Below are 18,173 nucleotides of genomic sequence, written 5' to 3'. Positions count from 1 at the left end.
TGTTGGCCAGTCAAACAGCAGAGTCCGTGTTGCTTGCCACTTAATAAAGGCCAGTGTGCAACTCATAACAGCTGCTCGTGCCGAATTACAAGCTGTGATCCCAAAGACCCTATGTGCATGAAGAATTCACCTAGTGTTCCACTGAAAAATTTGGTACGAGGCTTTAACAACATCGTAAAAGGAGAATCATAAGTACCTGTAAGATTAAGATTGTTTATTTTTTGTAAACTATTACTGTTAAAGTAATAGTAAAGCCTTGACTTTCAAACACCTGGATGCTATTGTTAAAAATTACCACTTAAAATATGTATGTCTTTTCATTCTAATTACAATAATGTTACATAATAATAGAAATTATGGCCTTCGGTTTAATTTTTAAGTAGTTTTAAGTGAATCACTGAAGTGATAAAATAAATTAAAATTTACCAGATTTATGTTAGTATGTTCAACGAGAAGTCCTGTGGCACCTTTTAGACTAACGTATTTATTGTAGCATTAGCTTTCATGGGCAAAGACCCACTTTGTCTAACAAAGTGGGTCTTTGCCCACGAAAGTTTATGCTTCAATAAATATGTTAGTCTGTAAGGTGCCACAGGACTTCTCGTTGTTTATTCAGATTCAGACTAACATGGCTACCCACCCCTCTGATACATGTTAGTATAATGCCATCGCAGGCACAATAACTCAGCAGGAAAGGTTTCAATAGGCAGAGATGCTACATACTCTTTTGTCCCATGGTATTGCAACTCAAAACGAGACTTCATTCAATATCAAGGATAGCGATTTTCATTGTTCCCAAAATATCTGTTCCTTTGGAAGCAAGACATTTGCAACTTGAGATGTAACTGTTCATAGCGCTGACCAGACCTGTGTACAACTCAAATTGGTTAAAATTTCAAAGTGTCAGCTACCGGGCGGTTTACCCAATACATTACAATTGTGCTAGAATTTATGAAAAGTAGAAAAACTTAATACAAACATTTATTTTCATTTTTACATCACTCATTTCAAATGACAAGTAAATAAAGGTAAAATTTAAATCTTGACTTCTCATTGTTTCTCTATACTGAATTGGGGGTAGGAGTGACAAAGTCATAGTTTGACCAGGGCACCAAAATCCCTCGGGCCAGCTCTGGGCATATCATTTGGTGACCTTGGAGAAGGGAGGGAAAAGTGAGTATTGGAGGAAGGAACACCAGGAGGGAGAGGCAGGAGGGTGAGGGTGGGCACACAAGGAGAAGGAGGGGAGGACTCACGGAAGGGAGTTGAGGTGGAAGGTGGAAGAGACGGTTCTGGAGATGACGGACTACAGGAGAGCAGAAGGTATGAATGAAGGAGAACAAACAAGGAGGATCTGGGAGGAGTTTGGGGCAGAAAATGGGGACTGGACACAAACTCTGGAGCATGAGGGAAGGAGAAGGCAGGGAATGTGAGGGAAAACCTCTCTGTTCATGCCACCATTTTCTTTCATGCTGCCGTTTTCCCCTTGCACCTAACACTCCACAGAGGATGTCTGGGAGAGACAATTCCCTTCCTTACATTTCCTGAGTAGCCTCACACTGAGGGATCTTAACTAATGAAGACTTTGTCTTTCTGATCCCTCCCCTCCAATGCACACTTCAATGAGCTTCTCAGATGCTGCCGAGCTCAGCTGGTGGATGAGTCTAGTTAGTCTCACTGAGAGGCTGAGTAAGCAGAAGGGTTGTTTAGGGTTTGGGAGGAATAGCTTTTCCTGAGGAACAACAAACCCACATCCTGTAACTCCCCAGTGCCCTTGCAGGAGTCACAGGGCCATGAAGAAACCCTGGGTCCATACATATTTTCCAGAACAAACACAACACTGAGGAAACTCCCAGACCCTGCAAAATAAAGCTTTGTTAAGATGAGAATACATATTAGTAACAGGCAGGCGAAGCAGGAACCTTGCAGGAATGTTGCAATTATCACAAAGCATCAGCATTAGAAGACTGACTGAAGAGGAACTTGAAAGCCAAATCCCAAACAGTTGGGAGCATGGACATGCCGAGCAAAAAGTTAACTAAGAACACGGCTTCATGCTCCATTGTCTGCCTTTCCCTGGAGAAGTGTATTTCCATCCAGCCAAACGGGACATCCGGTGGAGGACTGTGTCGCCTGCTTGAACCCATCCCTCTGGCGAGCGTCCCTTTAACATGTATCTCTCTCTGAGCGCACGAGGCAGAGCATCCTGCGTTTGAACAATATTGTGCACTGGTTTGGGGAGAGAACTGGGAGTACAAGCAGGTGATTAGAGAAATGCAGCATGCATGGCTGATTCAGCATGCCCTAGATGTGCAGACAGCTGGAATGCGTGGTGAGTTACATGCTAGATAGCCACTACATGCATCTGACGAAGTGGGTCTTTGCCCACGAAAGCTTATGCTCCTACACTTCAGTTAGTCTATAAGGTGCCACAGGACTCCTCGCCGCTTTTGCAGATTCAGACTAACATGGCTACCCCTCTGATACATGCTAGAGAGGGATACTTTTAATTGTATCTGAACAACAAAAGGATAAAAACAACAAATGGTCTGGTAGTACTGTATAGACTAACGAAACATGTAGATGGGATCATGAGCATTCGTGGGCACAGCCCAGATGACGGGAGTTATGAGTTTGGGACATGAAAACTCAAAATAAATAGGAGAGGGGAAGGGGAGGGGGGAGAGAAATAAAAAGGCAGGGGGGTGGGAGACAGAGCATCATTAAGTATCTGGAGAATGGGTACTTAAATCTAAGCAGATAAAAATCAAAGTCAATAGATAGATTCCCAAGACAGGAAGGATACCACTCACAGAGCTGTTAGTATCTTCAGTGGTTATTAAGTAGGTAATGTCGCAAACAAAAGGATAGCTCAGCAGGGAAGGGTATTTGTGTTGTTACATCACAAAGTAACAAGGAAGTGAAAAGACAATGCTAATACCTTGGGAGTTCAAGCACGATAGGAAATCTATTGTGTATAACCCGGTTTCCAGAGATGCCGGTTCTCTGAAGCATAACAATGTGTTTGGTTTCTTTGCTTCTTTTCTGCCCTGGATTTCTGACAAAGCAGCCCCAGCCACAACAAATGACACTGGGTATGCTTTGACACACCAGGTTCTCTGAAGCATATTATAGGGGATTGATTGCACCGTATTGCTGTCCATTCACCTCTGCATAATCCATTTATCTTCGTCTGCTGCAGACAGGACCATTCAGGGATTGTGCAAGTGATCTCTGTGTGCGATTGTGATTATTCAGATTGCATTGCCAGACGCAGTGTTAAAAGAGACGCTGTCATCAAGTCCTGATACGGACTCCTGCAGTTGGCCTTTTCAATGAAACACCTGTGGGGAAGATGCACATAGCTGGAGGTATTTAATGGCACAGCCGGGTTAAAGCAGTTCTAGTAAGTCTAAGTTTGAGGCCACATGTCCCAAATATTTGCTGGAAGGCATATCTGTGTTACTCCTCGCATATCATCACACAACTCAGAGTGGAACCAGTCTGTGATAGCCCAACCATTCAAAACCTGCAGATGTCTCTCCACAGCTATGCTCCTTTCAAGAGCAATAGGTCTCATAGACTCATAGACTTTAAGATCAGAAGGGACCATTATGATCATCTAGACTGACCTGCACAACGCAGGCCACAGAATCTCACCCACCCCTCTTAGAATAATCCTCTCACCTATATCTCCGATATTGAAGCCTTCAAATACTTTGAAGGCCCCAAGATGGAGAGAATCCTCCAGCTGTGATCTGTGCCCCATGCTACAGAGGAAGGCGAAAAACCTCCAGGGCCTCTGCCAATCTACCCTGGAGGAAAATTCCTTCCCGACCCCAAATATGGTGATCAGCTAAACTCTGAGCATGTGGGCAAGACTCATCAGCCAGACACCCAGAAAGTTCTCTATAGTAACTCCTATCATCCCTCCATTGACCTATTTCCCACTGATAATGAATGGTCAATTAGTTACCAAGATCATGTTATCTCATCAAACCATCCCCTTACCATAGAATCATAGAACTGGAAGAGACCTCAGAAGGTCATCAAGTCCAGCCCCCTGCTCTAGGCAGGACCAGTCCCATCTAAATCAACCCGGCCAGGGCTTTGTCAAGCCGAGACTTAAACACCTTTAGGGATGGACACTCCACTACTTCCCTAGGTAACCCATTCCAGTGCTTCACTACCCTCCTAGTGAAATAGTTTTTCCTAATATCCAACCTGGACCTCTCCCACCACAACTTGAAACCATTGCTCCTTGTTCTGCCGTCTGTCACTACTGAGAACAGCCTCCCTCCATCCTCTTTGGAAGCTCCCTTCAGGTCCTACACATGACCCTTCCCAGATGAGGGACACCTCCTCCAGCGCATGCAATGTCCCAACAACAAAGTGAGCAAAAGCACTCAGTCACCATGCCCTCAGATGAATTCACACCAAAAATTGATAAAAGGCAAAACCCTCTCAGCAAGCAATGGGTGAGCAAATTTCATAAAGCAGTCACTCTCTCTCTGACCTCTTCTTCTCGGTCCTCCAAGGACATCTCCACACAACATCTTCAAAAGCCCAGCCTGGGAACGTCAATTCACCAACTCTCTGCTAAAACGCCAAAAATCAGGGACTCAACAGATTTTGTGTCTTATTAAAACAATTAGTAATCCACTTGCCCTCCTTTTTTTCAGAAAACTGCCGGGGTGCTATCTGTCCACTTAATTTCGAATGGTGTCTTGCAACATGTGCTATTGCCTTACGCTTAACAATCTGTTCCACCTCCTATTTAGCTTTGAGAGGCCGAGTAACTTTTCCAGGTGTGAAGAGTTATAGAATCCTAGAATCCTAGAACTGGAAGGGACCTCAAGGGGTCATCAAGTCCAGTCCCTTACCCTCATGGCAGGACCAAGCACCTCTGAGGTGAACAATAACCACCTAGAGGCACAAAAGACTAACAAGATGGTTTAATAGGGGATGAGCTTTCGTGGGCCAGACCCACTTCCTCAGATCAAATAGTGGAAGAAAGTGGGTCTGGCCCACGAAAGCTCATCACCTATTAAACCATCTTGTTAGTCTTTGAAGTGCTACACAGTCCTGTTTTTTGTTTCGGCTGCACCAGACTAACACGGCTACATTTCTACCACCTAGAGGCACAGCACTCATGGGGCATGGCCGGAGCCTTGCTACCGCGTACCCTTTGGAGAGCTCTATGCTTGTCTCTTTCAAAGGTTCGAGTGTTATTATTTCACTTTGTCTCTCTCAGAAGCTAGTTTTATTAAGGGTGATACGTTCAGTTGTGATGTTACAGCCTCAGCGGCTCAAAGTGCGGTGGCTATGGAAAGGCAGGTATTTCAGAGATGTTATTCGGAAGCAGATGAGCTAATTATCTGACATCTAATCCAGCTCTGCTTAAAGCTAAATTCCTAACAACTAAACAATTCATCCGCGTCTACACACAAGCCATTATTTTGACACAATGTCGAGATGGAGGATTGCTTACTCCAACACCTGTAACCCTCATTGTACGAGGAGTAAGGGAAGTCAGGGTAAGAGTTCTATCTCAAAATAACTTCTGTGTAGACAGCACCAAAAGCTGAAATAAGCTATTTTGACTTAAGCTACGCAACTACCATAGCTCAAGGGCTGTGTCTAGACTGGCCAGTTTTTCCGGAAAATCAGCTGCTTTTCTGTAAAAACTTGCCAGCTGTCTACACTGGCCGCTTGAATTTCCGCAAAAGCACTGACTTCCTACTGTAAGAAATCAGTGCTTTTTGCGGAAATACTATGCTGCTCCCGTTCAGGCAAAAGTCCCTTTTGCACAAAACTTTTGCGCAAAAGGGCCAGTGTAGACAGCTGAGATTTGTTTTCCGCAAAAAAAGCCCTGATCGTGAAAATGGTGATTGGGGCTTTTTTGCGGAAAAGCGCGTCTAGATTGGCCATGGATGCTTTTCCACAAAAAGTGCTTTTGTGGAAAAGCGTCCGTGCCGATCTAGACGCTCTGTTCCAAAAATGCTTTGAACGGAAAACTTTTCCGTTAAAAGCATTTCTGGAAAATCATGCCAGTCTAGACGTAGCCAAGTTGCGTAGCTTATTTTGAGTTTAGCCCTGCTGTGTAGACATGCCCTTGATGTTCCGTAGGACAGGCCCAAAAGGCTGATATATCCATGTGGCAGGCCACTATGGTGACAAACAGTATAGCATCTGATGGGGCTTGAGGAAACTTATGCCTCCAGAGCCATGGAAGAATCATGGAATTTAAGATCTGTCAGGAAGTCGGAGCTGTGTATCACCGACCACAAACACAACTAGACACCCAGACACTAAATCCGGCAACTGAACCATGGATTATTTATATTATTGTTATAATTATTATAATAATTATTATTATTATTAGCAGCAGCAGCAATGACAATAAAACTCTTAATAACTTACATGATTTGACACACAGATTACTAGTTTTATTGCTACTCTTAACCCCAATTCATGAATTATTCATGTTTACTTGTTAAGCTGTTTCTTTTCCAGCATCGAATCTCTGCTCTTCATCGCAAAGGCAGAATTGTGGTACAAAGATGGATGCGCTTTGATGGATTTTATTTTGCATGACTTCTGAAGTGATGTCAAAAAAATATTCTTCCAATGGCCAATCCTCCCCCCACCCCGTTTTTTAATGGTTCTGGAGAGAAGCAAAATGGTTCTTTTTGTTCTTAGAGTTTGGCAGGATTCAAAACCGGACTGGAACTTTCTGTGGGTAAAAAGAATAGCCATGCTACAGCAGCACATCAGGCCAAGAGTTTTGGAAGGGATAAGAACTGTCACGACTGAGGGCTTAAGATGGGACGTAAGAAGAAACTTCCCCTCAGAGCCTGTCGGGGGTTTTATACCTTCCCTCTAATGGCCATTGTCAGAAACACGATACTGGAGCAAACGGGCTTCTAAGATGGCAATTTCCATATCGTTCTCCACAATAAGTGCTTCTGTCCCAAGGCAGACTATTCATCTGGCTTCAAGGTGAACAGGTCTGCTTTTGTAAGTTGTGCCCAATATCAAACAGGAAGCGGTTTTCTCCAGCTTTCTTGTGGATGAACCAAAGACCCCATTTTTCAGAGCATGCTGCTTCCCTGCTACCCACTGGTTAGACTTGCCTGCACGGAGCATGTGCAGTTATGCCCGTGGGACGGGGGTGGTATAATTTTTAAATGGTCCTCTCTATGTAGCATGATCTTGTTCAATGACGAGGGACTGGGGGTGTTGGCAGACTTGCCAGGCCCCTCAGAAAGGATATAGGGGCCAGCTTCACACTCCAGGAGGGGGAGGAGCCTCAGGCAGAAGGGGCGGGGCTGGGGCAGCCAGCCACTGCTGCCAGGTGGGGCCCACCACACTGCCCCCTCTTGCCCCAGCCAGCCCTTCAAGCTGCCTGGAGCATGCCACAGTACTGACAACTGTGGCCGGGAGCCCCGGTTCCTTTTGAATCACTGGACCGTAGGGCAACCACTGCCTTTGAGCCTTGTCGACAAGCCTGCACACACAGTGTGTGTGAGGAGGCACAGCTGGAGTGTGGGACTGCAGCTGGGGACAAGGACAACTAAAGGAAAGTCCTGGATGCTGGAATGAGCCAGAGAAATCCGTGTCCTAGGGAAAGCTCCATCCCTCGGCCTGGAAGTATCCGTGCCTTAGGGAATGGAACTCACAGAACAGGCTGGGCCAGCACTTCCAAGGGTGAGTTTCCCTTTTTCTGCCACGGTGGAATGTGTTAGGTGCAACATGATCCTTCACTCGAGAGGTAGCAGATGGCAGTTGAAATGCTGCTTTGTGTGCCGTGGAAGTGAAGGCAATCCCTTGCAGGCAGCAGCTTCTGATATGCCCCCACGCTGCACGTGATGGGAAAACAAATCGAGTCAAAATAATCTGCTCGGGTAAGCAGAAAAACAATTAATTGCCAACTTCAGATCCTGGTTTTGTATGTAATGAACCACGGGTGCCTCTGCAAACAGACTCTGTCCTCACGGAGAGGCACCACGCCCAAGATTTTCTGTATCAAAAGCGCCTCCCAGATGCTTGATCTGAACAAACAAGCAGACAAATAAACAAAACCTTATCAGCTGGAAGGAAGGAACTGGTAAAAGTCACCGGGCCCAGTCACTAGAACACGACATGACCCCACACTGTGTCAGTGTATTACAAATAAAATGTAATAGCCTTTGATGCAGGCCAGAGCCCCAGCGGGGTAGATTTTGGACTGCTTGGGTATGCAGTTCCAGTGTGCTTGTAGAAACAGGTACCAAGTTAAACCTCTGGGGATATGTCTACACTAGCCCCCTAGTTCGAACTAGGGAGGCTAATGTAGGCATTCAAAGTTGCAAATCAAGCCCAGGATTTAAATATCCCACGCTTGATTTGCATCTTCCCGGCCGGTTGCCATTTTTGAAATGTACAAGTCCGGACTAACTGCCCGCATCTACACGTGGCAGGGACCTGGTATTTTGAATTAAAGTCCTAAATCAAACTACCTGTTATTCCTCCTGCAAGGAGGTTTAACAGGTAGTTCGATTTAGAGGCTTTCATTCGAAATACCAGGTCCCTGCTGCATGTAGATGCGGGCAGTTAATCCAGACTTGTAAATTTCAAAAAATGGCGACCGTCCGGGAAGATGCAAATCAAGCGTGGGATATTTAAATCCTGGGCTTGATTTGCAACTTTGAATGCCTACATTAGCCTCCCTAGTTCGAACTAGGGGGCTAGAGTAGACATACCCTAAAATCCAGGACTCTATGGTCTGGCAACTTCCATGGTCCAGCAGGACCACGGATATCGCTGGATCAGAGAGCCCCAGCTGGCTAGGTACAGGGGCTGAGCTGCTGGCAGGGAGCACAGCCCTGGACGAGCTGGAAGCACAGGGCTTGCCTCCCCCCAGCATTGTGGGAAGCACAGCCCCATCCCGAGATGGAAGCGCAACCCGGGCAGGGCTGGTGAGGGAGCAGGGCTGACAGCTGGGAGGGGACCTCCCCAGGTCCAGAAAACTCCAAGGTTCGGGACTGCTCAGGTCCTGACGATGCCAGACCAGGGAGGTCCCTGCTGTAATTGCAAATGGGTGTTTCGAATCATGCCTTCCCTAACAGACAGGCAAATTTTCCCAGGAGGTGTGAATCAGTATGATACTGAATCCTTTGTAGATCTCACGACTAGATTCCGAAGCTGGCGCAGTTTCATTGGGAAATAAGATGCACATTTTTAAGAAGGGCAGTCATTAACTAGTGGGAGCAATCGCCATGGGAGGTGGTAATAACAGGCACCTCTTGGAGACCTTAAAGCAAGACTGGACATCTTTCTAAAGCATGTGCTCTAGTCCAGCCAAAGTGTGTGTGTTTGATACAAGAGCTGCTGAATGAAATCTGGCCCTGTGTTAAGCAGAAGGCCCGTGAAAATGAATATAACAGCTCCTTCTGGTTTTAACCTCTGTGAATATAGGATAGTGTCTCCATCTGAGAATGTCCAAGTGTTTTCAGAGCACTAACGGCCTCCTAGCAAGGCAGGGAGAGATGAAGTGGTTATGACTTACCCTTGGCCACAAAGGAAGTGGTGAGATGGAAAGAGGATGCTGAGGTTCTGGTGCCTTGTTCTAACCACTCCGTTGGATTATATTCCCTTTTATTGGAACATATATCGGCTGACCAGCTGAGCTGACAGGACTCCGCGGGCCTGCAGGCAATATGGGAAGGGGGAGTTCCGTGCTCGCAGGGGCGGAGCCAAGTGTGGAAGGGGTGGGACCAAGAGTGGAAGGGGCGGGGCTGGCCCTCAGTGCTGCTTGGAACACGGCCTGCTCCTCCAACCCTTAGTGCTACTCATGGTCCATGGCCGCATGCTTTGGTGCAGCACGCCAGTGGTGATTCGCAGCTGTGGTGGCCAGAACCCCAGGTCCCTCTGAGTCACCAGTCTCTGGGGCAATTTCTCCCTTCGCTCCTCCTCCTCCCCACCCCTGTCGGCGCCTGACAAAGAATGGGTTTCCTACCAAAATAAAAGTACCTCAGCACTATAGTGATGCAATGAGGGAAATGACTAGAAATCTAATTATGTGCCTGCCTGGAGTAGATTCTTCTAGGGCTCTAAAGGGGAACCGCATCATATAATTGCTCTTTCTTTCCTTGGAAATTCACTTCTGTCTGAAAGAAACGACCAGCGTTTATTGTTACTTTGACATGAACAGTAGTTAACGCCAATTAAAAAATAAAGCACATCCCCTGACAGTCTTTCCACATATGAAATCTTTTATATTTATTTCAATTCTGTCCAGCCGCCATCTGGAAGCTATGATCTCCTCCTGCTTGCTTGCAAAGCACAGTGGCTTTCAAGCGCTGCACAATAATGAATAAGTGCCTGGAAAACCGTTGGAGAGGTCTGAAGTTTTATCAGCGTTCATTCGGGGGACAAATAGTGGGTAGCACAGTCTCACTCATGTGGCTAACGTGTGGGCCAAGGGGGGATTTCCTCAGCCCTTCAAAAGAACAAAGACAGTGGAGTGTAAGTTGCTTTTTGTGGAGATTACAGGGCCTGACGGGGTCAATAGGTCCACGTCCAGCATCATCAGTGGTCTCATTTCCATCCTGTTACCTCAGGGACAAAGCTCCTAGAACATTCTTTTACCTCAGGCTACTGAGTTAATAAAAAGTCCTGCACCTGTCAGTTTGGGCGTTATGCCTAATTAATAGTTCCTGTCCTGTGTTTTGAAGTGTTATTCTTTATGGATACTGGCTGTTTATTATAAGCATGTGTTTTAATGATTTTTCTCTATTTTCCTAATGACTGTTAATTATTCCTCAATACACGAGTTGACTTATTTCAGCGTTCGTTTTCATTTCACACTACATTTGGAGGCAGAGGGTTAAGATCCTTGCCGGTGATAGATACGGTATTGGCTGGGAGGGTTGCGCTTCTGAGACAGGGACAACTCAGATTCAGGATTTTCTTTATTTTCATAGTTGCCTTTGCTCCTGAGGTAATGATCCCTAGTTCTGCCCCTCTGGGGCTATGCTGCTTAGAAACCCTAGCTTGTACCCATCATCAGAGTTGGAGCTTTAACGTTCTCAGTTGAAGGGCTCAGCTGTGGAATGGGTTTGTAGATGGCACCAGACTAGTCCACTCTGGGGGGGTGTCTAGACTACAAGGTTTTGTCGACAAAAGTGGACTTTTGTCAACAAAACTTTACTTTTGTCTACACTACCGCTGAATTCTGTTGACATAACATCGACAGAACTCAGCAGTTTTGTTGATGGCTGTAAACCTCATTCTACGAGGAATAACGCCTTGTGTCGACAGAGTTTTGTCAACAGAAGGTGTTATTGCATCCACAGTCTCCTTTGCCTCTATACTGTCATGTCAACAAAGCGGCTTGCTTTGTCGACAGAACTGGCTGTAGTCTAGATGCTCTTTGTCAACAGAAGCCTGTAGTCTAGACGTACCGTGAGTGACTTCAGAGCCTCCTTATGTCCCATTACACTTTGACAGAGCATTTGCGCCAAGGACAGCTTAATGGTGACATATCACCTAGGTAGGGACATCCCATTCATCTAAAGAAGTGGGTTGTGCTCACGAAAGCTCATGATACCATCTATATTTTTTGTTAGTCTCTAAGGTGCAGCAGGACCATTAGTTGTTTTTTTGGGGGGGTTTCTTTCCAGTTACAGACTAACATGGCTACCCCTCTGAGACTCCAGGAACTAGCTGACATTTTTCATTGTTCATTTCTTGGACCAAATGTGCAATTTTGACTGAACTTGTCAATTTTTTATTCAAACACCTGAAACCTAAACATACTTCAGCTTTTAACTGTCAAAAAGAATTTTTTTTTCATTTTGGTTGTCCAAGGATAACCTGAAAATGAAAGATTTTGCAGGAATAAAAACCATTTTTTAGAATGGTGTATCATACCCCCCAAAGCACAACCTTCTTTAAACGGTAGCAGACCTCTCTCAGAAAAAGCTACAGGTTGAACCTCTTTCATCCAGCACCCTTGGGACCAGTTCAGTTCCAAACGAGAGAGTTTTCCAGACCATGGGAGGTCAGTGTTTTCTAGCAGCATTACCTACACTTCCACAGTTTACTGTGCTGTTAGAGGACATTTAGGGGTAAAATGTCCTGAGAGCCAGGACTAGTAGCTATGAACAAACTTTACAGGAAACTTGGCCATACCCATGAAAAGTGTTCATCAGGCTAATTAAAATCATGCTGGACCATGGATATTTCTGGATAAGAGAGTTCTGGACAAGACAGAATCAGTCTGTACAAGATGTCCAAGTAGGGTACCCCCACAATGTTTTTTTAATCTACTTGGGAAGTGCTCAGTAAGAGACACTATCGAAAACTCGTACATAGACAGTTTATCGAAATAAGATTTCCTCATTCCCAGAATTAATAATTTATGAATGACTCATAAAAATGACCACAAAACATTTTGCTCTTCATTGCTGCATTGTGCTTCAATGATCCCTTTACCTCACCAATGTCTCCAAATTGTGGCCAGGTCTAAATTACACCCAGAAGGTACGCAACTACAGCTACGTAAATAACATAGCTGCAATCGAGGTACCTTAAGCCGAACGTGACACCATCTCTACTGTGGGAGACTGATGGGATAAGCACCCATTGACTTCCCTTACTCCTCATGGCAACAAGGAGTACTGGTACCAAGAGGGGCACCCTCAGTATTCAATTTAGCAGGTCTTTGCTAGACCCACTAAATCAAACCCCAGAAGATTGATCACCAGAGCATCGATCCTCTGGTAAGTGGAGACATGGCCTAAGTCTCTTTAAATACTCCCAGGGCCTCCAGGAAATCAAGCCTTCATTGTTGCTGTCCCCACAGTTACAACAACAGACATTTTAAAGCTTTCCTTTTCCCCCTTCCGTGCGCCTCATTTCAAGTAAAATGATAACCATGACCAAGAGAGCCTCAGGTTTAATGTCTGAATGACTGTTCCTTGCTGAGGAATGTCATTCAGTTCTCAATATAAGCTCTTGTGTCTTTTATGCCTGGTTCGTTGATTTTGGAAGGCTTTTGTGTGCAGTGCTCCTCACTTAGTGGCTGCAGTATGGCCTGCCTCCCAAGCTGTCACAGCAAAGAATCGGTTACGGTGATTGGCACCGTGTAAGCGCTTTACTTGATGCAGCAGATTGACAGGAGAGGCTACGGGGTCTGTGCAGCATAGAATCATAGAACCATAGAGCTGGAAGAGACCTCAGAAAGTCATCAAGTCCAGCCTCCTGCTCTAGGCAGGACCAATCCCAACTAAATCAACCGGGCCAGGGCTTTGTCAAGCTGAGAAGGTGGCTGGGATGTTTGCAAAGAAGGGGAAGAACCACCTGCTTAGCAAGGCTTTTTTTAAAAAAAACACGTGCTTTCCTTCTCCCAGAGGCCTCTTTGACTTGTGTCTCTGGTGATCACAAGCGGCAGGGTGGCCAATGGGAGCTGTGGAGGTGATGCCTGCAGGGAGAGGCAGTGTGCAGAGCTGCTGAGCCAAGCCTCTGTCTAGGAATAGCAGGGATATGTCATTGCTTGGCCAAATCTTAGCCGAAAGCTGAAAAGTATCCAGCCCTGAACCTTTTTTTAGGTGCAATAAAGGCAGCACTCAGGCAGGGGGATGAGGTGTGGGAGGAGGTACGGACTCAGGGTTGGGGGTGCGGGCTCTGAGGTAGGGCCAGGAATGAGGGGCTCAGAGTGTGGGCATTCCGGTTGGGGCAGGGTGTTGGGAGTGGCCGTGGGTGAGGGTTCTTGTTGGGGAGGCAGGCTCTAGGATGTGGCTGGGGATGAGGAGCTTGGGGTGCAGGACGGGGTGCCGGGCACAGGCTCTGGCTGGGAGTTTGCTTGCAGATGGGGACTCAGGGTAGGGGATTGGGCACAGGTTTATGGGTGCTATATCTGGGCGGCACTCACCTTGGGCAGTTGCCCACAAGCTAGGACATCTCCCTGCTGTTTTTAGCAGAAAGTGCTCCCACGGCTCCCATTGGTTGCAGTTCCTGGCCAATGGAACCTGAAGAGGGGTAGGGCGGGGCAGGGCGGGGCCAGTGCATGGAGCCTCCATGGCCATCCCTCCACTGAGGAGCAGCTGGGACATGTTGCCACTTCTAAGGAGCCATGCAGAGCCAGGTAGGGAGCCTGCCGGACATGTGCCAAACAGGTTATGAACTGGACTTTCAACGAGGAGCAGAAACGCTGGTTTATAGGGCTTTCCAGTTGGTACAGGAACAGACAACACCACTTTCACTGTACTTATTATCTTCAGAAGCAAAATAACTCCTGGAATTGACTGACAGTCCGACGGCGGAAAGGACCATTATGATCATCTAGCTGAACTCCTCCTTAACTCAAGCCATAGAAGCAATGAATCCTGTTTGAACTGGAGCATTTTTTCAATCTAATTGTAATTTAACAATTCATAGTGACAAGGAACCCACCCCAACCCTTGGGAGGAGGTTCCCAGGATTAATTCCCCTCACTCTTAAAAGTTTGCCTCTTATTTCCGGCTACATTTATTTAGATTCGGCTTCTAGCCACTGACAACCTTTGTCTGCTAGATTGCAGGGCCTGTTTTCAAACATCAAAGCAACTACACACCGCACCATAATAACTCTAACTCAGGAACCAATCCATTCAACAAACCTCGGTGCCAACTCTGCCCACATATCTACACCAGCAACACCATCACAGGACCTAACCAGATCAGCCATACCATCACTGGTTCATTCTCCTGCACATCTACTAACGTAATATATGCCATCATGTGCCAACAATGCCCCACTGCTATATACATCGGTCAAACTGGACAGCCCCTACGTAAAAGAATCAATGGACACAAATCAGATATTAGGAATGGCAACATACAAAAACCTAGACTTCAAAGAGAAACTGCTGAGCTATAGTTCATCTTCAAGTTTGACACAATCAACTCAGGATTAAACAAAGACTGTGAATGGCTCACTAACTACAGAAGCAGCTTCTGCTCTCTTGGAATTCACACCTCCAGATCAGCTACTAGAAGTGGACCTCAACCTCCCTGATTGGATCCACCTCGTCATATCTAGCCTGATTCTGGCCTGCATATTTATACCTCCTCTGGAAATTTCCACTACATGCATCTGACGAAGTGGGTCTTTGCCCACGAAAGCTTATGCTCCTACACTTCAGTTAGTCTATAAGGTGCCACAGGACTCCTCGCCACTTTTGCAGATTCAGACTAACACGGCTACCCCTCTGATACTTGTTCTCAAACATTTGTTCCCCACAGTGGTGTGTTCACATCTCCCTCCTTCAGCATTTGCTAACCTTGGAGAAAAGTACATCCCTGCCCTCAAGAGCTTACAGGACGAAACAGCTGAACAGGGGAACAGGCTGCACACACAAACCCACTGATCAGGGCAGGCTAGTGCACGTGGCTTTTAGTGCCATGGCTCTTTTGGGGTTTTTTTATATTAAGCTTAGTGACATAGGAGACTGGTGCCTGTGACAAGGGATGTGGGGATGGCCCCCCCAGAATAACAGGGAGGGGGACAAGAGGGAGCACCCCATTTAGCAATCAAGCTCTTGGCAAGGGCAGTTGGAACAGAGGGTATCACCTCCTGGGTGATATCACTAGTCGCCTAGGCAGAGTGATGAGACAAAAAGTGGGGAGTTGGGTCTGTAAGCGCCCTCTCAGTTGAAACAGGTGACGTTGGCTGTCTAAATTCTTCATGAAGGTCCTGCAGCCCCATGGACTTAGCTAATGCTTTGCCGAATGGGGACGAGATTCCTTAAGCCCCCAATGCTAAAGTACGCGCTGGCGTGCTTTGCTGATTTGGGGGCACACAGTCACCTGCTCATGGTACTAGGCTGAGCCAAACTGGAATGATTCTTGCCTCCGACATGAACCGTAACTCCTAGTAATAAATCAAGGCCTTGCAGATGGTGTCTTTGCCACAACATGATAGTTCAGTAAGACCTTGATCCAAAGCCCATTAAAGCCAATGGAAAAAAACTCCCGTCGACTCCGACAAAGCTTTAGATCGAGTCCTGAACTTACTGCGAGTCGAGTTTGTATCAGAGAGTTTCTTTGACAAGAGCGGTGACTCTGCAGGGTCAAGGTATCTGTATAGTTCAAGTCAGTGCAGCATCAAGGCTCTGTATCACCTTTGACAAGTGGCACATTATTTTTACATCTCTCCACCCCATTTATTGGAATTCCCTGTGCCATATTTAGCAGGGCAAGATTTACCCCTGGTCGAGGCACAGGGGTATCACCTCCTTTATCAGCTGCTTCAGCCCCATTTAACTTCGAAGTTGAAGGCTTAATGCAGGGATAGGCCACCTGTGGGCCGCATCTGGGTTTGAATCTGGCCCATGGGATTACCAATCTGGCAGAAAAAGCAGGCTCCCTGCCTGTTGTGGCCCCGTGGCCCTCCTGCGGCCAGTGCTCCCTATAAGCGGTCCCTCAGGAGAGATTCAATTGCTGCTCATCTGATTAGCAGAGTGCCCACAGCTGGCAACATGTGTCTCTACTGGTGGTGCACCTGCCTTGGTGCACCTCACAAAATTTATTCTGCACATGGATGGAAAATGTTAGAGGGAATATTGCCTGCGGTCCCTCAGAGCAGGGCAAAGCATCTGCACACTGATGCTGCCTGCAGTCCCCATCTCCTGCAGTCCCATTGGCTGGGAACAAGGAACTTTATCCAATAGGAGCTGCAGGGTGGCCCCTACAGAAGGTGCCTGATGTTCTCACCATTTTCAGAAGCCATGTAGATCCACGGCCAGCTGAGATCCTGTGGTAGCCTCACTGCACTGACACCTTAGAGCTCCCTGAAGTAAGCAGCACTGGCCTGGAGCCTGCACCCCCACACCCCTCCCCCAATCCTCTGCCCCAGCTCTGCACTCATAGCCCACCACACAATGTTCCTACCCAGATGTGGCCCTTGGCCCCACACCTGGCTGAAGGACTGTACAAACGTTGTACAGATGAGTCCAGTAAAACCTGCAGTGCCTCTTCAAGCAGTTCGGGTCACAATTGGCACCTCATTACACTAAGACACGACTCTGCTGTAACCCAGTGTGTGGCTTATAATCCACATGCTCCTGCTAGGTCTGTCTGGCGAGGTGAACATCAGCTGTAGATCCTAGCAAGGGGACTTAATCCTTTTGCTCAAGCTGCTGTAATTCATGCCTTTCACTAGAGATCCCAGATTGAATCTGTAGTGATCCCCAAAGGGAATGCCTAGGAAGGTGCGTAGGCCATCCCAGCCACCAGCCAATAAAGCAACTGAAAAAAAAATGAACAAGAAAACAGCCAATCAACATAGAATCATGCTGACGGAGTGGAACATACCTTCCTCAACGATTTAGCTATTGGCATAGAAAGTATGCTTAATGGCTACGTCTACACTGGCATGATTTTCCGGAAATGCTTATAACGGAAAAGTTTTCCGTTAAAAGTATTTTCGGAAAAAGTGCGTCTAGATTGGCAGGATGCTTTTCCGGAAAAGCACTTCTTGCGGAAAAGCATCCGTGCCAATCTAGATGCGCTTTTCTGCAAAAAAGCCCCGATCGTCATTTTCGCGATCGGGCCTTTTTTACGGAAAAGAAACCTCTGCTATCTACACTGGCACTTTACCGGAAAAGTTTTCCAGAAAAGGACTTTTGCCTAACAGGAGCAGCATAGTTTTTCCGGAAAAGCACTGATGATTTTACATTAGATCGTCAGTACTTTTCCGGAAATTCAAGGGGCCAGTGTAGACAGCTGGCAAGTTATTCCAGAAAAGCTGCTGATTTTCCGGAATAAGTGGCCAGTGTAGACACAGCCAATAAGTTTGCAGATGATACCAAGCTCGGAGGTGTTGAAAGTGCTTTGGAGGGTAAGGCCATAATTCAAAATGATCTGGACAAACTAGAGAAATGGTCTGAGGTAAACAGGATGAAGTTTAATAAGGGCAAGTGCAAAGTGCTCCACTTAGGAAGGAACAATCCATTTCACACAAACAGAATGGGAAGCAATTGTCTAAGAAGGATTACTGCTGAAAGGAATCCAGGGTCATAGTGGACGACAAGTTAAACATGAGTCAACAGTGTGACACTGTTGCAAAAAAAGCAAACATGATTCTGGGATGCATTAACAGGAGTGTTGTGAGCAAGACATGAGACGTCATTCTTCTGCTCTACTCTA

This window comes from Pelodiscus sinensis, chromosome 8 (genome assembly GCF_052426305.1).
Source record: "Pelodiscus sinensis isolate ZL-2025 chromosome 8, ASM5242630v1, whole genome shotgun sequence".
Lineage (NCBI taxonomy): Eukaryota > Metazoa > Chordata > Testudines > Trionychidae > Pelodiscus > Pelodiscus sinensis.
The sequence above is the reverse complement of the archived record's forward strand: the minus strand, read 5'-3'. Positions refer to the sequence as shown.